This window comes from Stigmatopora argus, chromosome 20, assembly GCF_051989625.1.
Source record: "Stigmatopora argus isolate UIUO_Sarg chromosome 20, RoL_Sarg_1.0, whole genome shotgun sequence".
NCBI classification, from domain to species: Eukaryota; Metazoa; Chordata; class Actinopteri; order Syngnathiformes; family Syngnathidae; genus Stigmatopora; species Stigmatopora argus.
Genome location: NC_135406.1, coordinates 13,266,274 through 13,271,952, shown reverse-complemented (window position 1 = coordinate 13,271,952; position 5,679 = coordinate 13,266,274). Strand labels below are relative to the sequence as shown.

The 5,679-nt window shown below is 40.1% G+C and overlaps 1 long non-coding RNA gene across 1 annotated transcript; it reads right to left on the bottom strand.

Moving 5' to 3' along the window:
* Positions 1-1,117: 1,117 nt before the first annotated feature.
* LOC144065319 (uncharacterized) lies at positions 1,118-5,593 on the bottom strand. Its single transcript, XR_013297132.1, has 2 exons — positions 4,930-5,593; positions 1,118-2,388 (listed from the first exon to the last, which is right to left on the bottom strand). It is a non-coding gene; the product is annotated as an uncharacterized LOC144065319 (long non-coding RNA).
* Positions 5,594-5,679: the final 86 nt, after the last annotated feature.

The following is a 5,679-nucleotide window of genomic DNA, read 5'->3' as shown; positions in this document are numbered from 1 at the left end:
TTCGAATTAGCTCGCCACATCACTTGTAGGTTTTGTTTGTTGATGTTGTGTCTCTTGAAGGCACGCGGGTTCTCCGCATTGTACACCAGTAGCGGGCTTAATTTTACAGTCACCGCTGGCATTAGCACACAACGCTAGCGTTAAGCGGTCTTTCATAGGTTTGTGTCCCGGTAATGCCTACTCTTCTGCCACGATGAATGTCCGCCTGGGCATTTTTTTTCCAAAAAAGACCAGTTTCATCGCAGTTGAAAACTTGCTGGGGGGTGTAATTTTCCTGGGCGATAATCAAGGCAAATGTCTTGATAAATTCCACCGCAGCTTTCGAATTGCAACTCGCCGCTTCTCCGTGTCGGATTACAGAGTGTATTCCAGTACATTTTTTAAATTTTTCGAACTCGCTTTAAATGTTTGTGAAGTTGTTGAAGGCTCTCCTCAAATCCATGTAAATTCGGCTGGCTTTTTCACAAATGGTAGACTCGGCCAGGTTATCGCCTGCTAATTGTTTTTCTTTTATCCACAATAAAAGAAGGTTCTCCATCTCGTCGTGAATGTCACTGCGCCGGTGGGAAATGATAGATAGTCCTTTGGTAGGCCTCTTCTCCTTAATTGCGTCCCTCTGCTTAAGGATGGAGGATATGGTTGACGTATTCCTCTCGTATTGCCGAGCGAGCTCGGTAACACGTACCCCACGCTCATGTTTTTCAATTATTTCGCGTTTCATGTCCTTTGTCAACGGTCGCCTTTTCTTAGCAAAACTTTGCCGATCCATAGTAATACGTATTGTTTACCTGGTATGTAAATGTAGACCAAATGGGGGGGGGACGGGTGTGGAAATGCAAAGTCCGCCCACCAGTGCTCGTAGACATATTTTATACATGAAAGAGATGCAAAAAAAAATGCCATGGCCACCTGGCTTGGTCGCATCACGAAATTTTGACCGCATCAAATCAAATTATTCAATCGAAATTTCCCCCGTAAGACGAGCATTTTGTATGACGAGCGGTCGTATGACGAGGTACCACTGTACTGTCATACAGATTATCTGTGCGTTTCATATCAATCAAGAAGTTATTTTCTATCACCATCAGAGCTAATGCTGAAAGTCGAGCCTGTCCTGTCGTATTTCTGGCATAAGTTTTTATTCATTTTAAGACTGAAAATGTCCATTCGAAAGAAGCAGTGGATACGGGGAAGGTCACCGCCAAACACACTAATGTGTACAGCTGCCCCATGCTCTCCCTCAGATTTTTCTGCTGAAGGAAGTCAAGGAGATCAGTGGGAGATTTTCCTGCAGAATCATCCATGGCATACATTACACTCAGTTCTGTTCTTAGCCGAGGCAGATTGAAAAGTGTTCTGTGGCTCTGCGTTAAACTGGAGAAGGCTGCATGTGGGAAAGTTTTCTGGAATTCCCGAAACTTCTGCGGGTCAAGGAGGGAGACAAACACCAGTCTTTCGTGGTCTTGAAATCTGGTCTGCGTCTGGCAAATAATATTGTCCAGAACCCTGTCGTTGAGTTGGTGGTAGTGCGCCCAAGGATCTTGCACTTGACCTCTTCGCGCGCACTTGGAGCACCCGCTTCAGTGGCCTCGTAGATTTCCTCGTATCGGCTCCTCTCGCGTTCAACTGTGTCACAAAACTCCTTTATTTTTTCCAGACTAAACTGTACATCCATTTTTTGGTCCTGTAGTATTGAAAAAAGCACATCTGAATGCTCAAAAATGCCATTAAATGTGTGAGGCAAAAAAAAAAAAAAAATCAAAATCATCCAGACGTGCTTTACCGAGTCAAGTCAAGTCAAATTTACAAATCCAGTGTTGCTCCAAACACCATATCGATCTGTGGCAAATAATAAGCACTCCCAGCAATACAATTTGCAGTTTTCCTCAGAACCTGTGAGCCAGGGGTACCGTTCGTAGTTAGTGGACTGGAAGTGGCGGACAAACCCTTTTCCCGTTTGTGACAGGCTTGCAAGCTTTGGAGTTGTACGACCATTCTTAATGATGTCCAGCTTTTCTTGAAAAGTCTGTCTTGAAAATGGCTTTGACAGTAAATCTGCAACCAAATCCATTAGGAGATCATTTTCACTCTTGAAAAGCTCACCAGATGACCAGGTGACATCTTCCTCCTTTTTGATTGGAGGTTGATCTTCCCTCTTTTGCTGTTGAGGCGGCTCTGCTTCCTCTTTAATTTTGGGCCATGCAGAGGTGTTTGCAGGGTCTGTCCCTCCACTGGCCTTGCCCAGATCCTCTTCTATCTTAAAAGACTCCTCACCAGTTGACCAGGTGACATCTTCCTCCATTTTTATTTCAAGTTGCTCTTCTCTCTTTTGGTGGTGAGGGAACTCGGGCTCCTGCCCTTTGAATTGGGGGGGCTGATTTCTGAAACCTGCAAAGATACAAAGATGAATGATATACAGTCGTACTTCTAACAAAATTAATTGGGTCCAGAACTTTTTTCGTAACTTGAAAATTTCTTAAGTAGGTGTACTATACAGACGCTCCCCTACTTACGAACATTCAACTTACGAACAACGGTACATACGAACATGTCTGCAAATTGCGTTTAAGTCCAAAATTTTGTATTTCGCCTTTTTCGGAGTAGTACTTCTTTCCGCCGCTAATACCAACGCCTGGCGCTGTGAGAGCTCAGCTCACCCAGCATCTACCTTCTTCTTCGTTGCAATGCGGAAGTGCGTGAATGTATCTCCAGTGTGCAAAGAACCTTTTTCATTTGTATCATTAAATATCTCATGCATCCAATATTGAATATGGTTGGTAAAAAGCATAACTTCTATTGAGGGAGTTGCAAGGAAGAGGCAAGCCATTTCATTTGAAACGAGTGGCAATAATAACGAAGCTTGATGCGCGTGAGAGTGGTGAGCGTTGCACATTCAACACCATTTATAAACAGAAAGATCGAGCAGCAGGACCCAAATATTGAACGTTGCACAAAGTTTGCAAATCAATTGAATGATGCCATACAGTGCTACCACATCATTTATGATGAAAAAAAGAAGAAAACTGCAATTGTCATTAGGTCGCTTCTTTTGGCCAGTTTCTAATAAATAAATCTCTCTCTCTCTCTCTCTACAGTACTGTACATATTCTCTCCATTTTATTAAATGTTTTTTTTCAGTACAAACCAATGCGTGTTACTTATACAAGCCTTAAACATACAAATGCACTTATATAAACCTTCAATATACTTATATCGGCCTTAAACATAAATTATAATACAAAATATAGCACTGAATCAACTTACAAACAAATTCAACTTATGAACAATCGCTCGGAACCAATTGCGTTCGTAAGTAGGGGAGCGTCTGTATGTAAATTCTCTAATTCGTTCCACGGTCCTCATACAACTACCAACTAAACCCTTTAAAATTAATAATAGCGTCCCAATTTTGTATTAAAGATGTGAGCAAACAAGCAATGAGAGAAAATGAGGAAATGATTTATTAATGTCTTAAAATAAAATAAAAAACGTGAAAATGGGCCATGCACCGCTGAATTAGTTCCCTCCGCGGCCGTTATTATGGGAGACGTAATACCCGTGTTCGTCTGCCAGATGGCGGCAAGAGCATTTCCTACCAGGGCCGAAAGCCGTCCACTTGTACTACATTTTACACTTTTACCTGTGCCCTGTGTGTATTTATGTGAATATATGTGCCGCGTTGCATTTGTATGGTATTCAATCGCTTAATAAGGGGAATTGCAATCATTGATAAGGGGAGCATTTATTTGAGGTGGACAGGTATGTAAGAGAGAATCTTGAAACATGGATAGTGGTAGTTGTGAGACAGCCAATTGAATTGAATGATTTTATTGTGATTATAGAAGATAGAATGAGAGCGATGAAATGAAAGCCTAGTAGAGGGTAACAATGTTCTAAAGTGAGAATCAATGCATCCACAACAATATATATAATACAAATGAACATATAAGGAAATCAATTTTGGGGGATTTCGTAACCTGGATCTTCTTCATAGATCTCGAGTCACTTATTTGCATATTATAATTTCATAACCTGAAAATGTCATACCTAGAGGCATTCGTAAGTATTGGTATGACTGTATTTTATAAACTGTCAATCCAACTAGAAATCCTTTAGGTGAGACTGGGAATCTTAAGTCTTATATTGGCAGTGGAAGAATTTACTAATATGCTGGTTGCCAAGGTAATGAAATTAAACTGAAGAGGACACAATACATTCGTGAGGTTGCCCACATAGCACAATCAATCACAGTCAACAGTGAACTGTTTAGTGTATTTTAATAAGAAAAGGACTATTGGTTAGTGAAGTATCCTCACAGACCTTTAAATTTTTCCAAAATCCGTTTTGAGCCACCTGAGTGCAGATATTCTCTTGTATTTTTGAGATTTCAATTTATTTAGAATCCTTTTATAAAAAGGGGAATCATCACATTTTTATTTGAATCCTTCTTAACTTAAAAGGAAAAATGACAGCTAGTCTTTTTTATTGACTGAAAAAAATTGTGAAGAGTCACCATTCAGTTTTATTTTTTTTCTAAATTAATATTTTTGGATTGAAATAAGCGGGAGGAAAAACGCTGTTTCAAAACTGCTTTTGGATTTGAACTTTTTCCTAAAACAAAGGAAATGTAAAATATTTCCTTCTTGTGATTAGGATCTTTCACTTTTTTGATTAAAAAACAAGGGACGAATCATAGTTTTTATTTGCATTACAATCTAAAAATAGAAAATAGTTAATTTTTTGAATTTGTACTTTTTTTCCATGTTTTATTCTGCATGGTTTTGTTTGTATTGTTTTATTGCCTTGAAATCAAGCTTGTCCCTTCTTGGGTCAACTTGAGAGAATTAAATAATTTGCAATTGCTGCGCACAAAAATAGCATTTCTACAACTACCATTAAGTGAATTTGTAGATATAAAAATGAACCCACCTTCTGGTATGTGAATAACTACTTTCTCGTGCGTTACATTGCAAACTGTCGAGTGTTCCTCCTGGAACTCAGTCGGTTTTGTTCTAGCGGGCATTTCCACACGTGAGTTCTGATGGAGGTGCCTTTGATAGCTGCTAGCTAGGCTTAGCTAAAGTAGGTCGCTAAGCTTCAAACGAGTTCTTCGACGACTTTAAGACTTGTTCCTCACCCAGATGCTAGTTAGGCTAAGCTAAAGTAGGTCACAAAGCATAAACGCGTTTTGCGATGAGATGACTTGACGACTTGTTCCTTTCCCCGATGCTAGCTAGACTAAGCTAAAGCTAGGCGCAAAGCTTTAACAAGTTCATAGACGACTTTAAGGGATGTTATGCTCGAGCTTTCCTGCTCGAATCAATTCGAGCAAATGGAGCAGAGGCGTGTCGACACAGCCCTGCAAATCAAATTAACAATTAAATCCCCAGGACTGTGTTCCGTATTCGAATTTATACTTCCACTCGTCTATAACCCTGTTGACTTGACCCACACTGATCATGTAATATCTTATTTGTATTTTAACTCAAATCATGTTCTACTCTCATCCCGAAAGAGGAAATTACGTTAAACGCGCATGCGTAGTAACGATTGGTCACAATCCGACAGCGGTCCCAATCGGGGAAGGACAGCCTTTATCCTATGCTTTTCTCTCCTCGGTTTTAAGAAGATCTACTTTTAATGTCTCCTTGGGCAGTGAAATGTGGCACTAATTTTAGG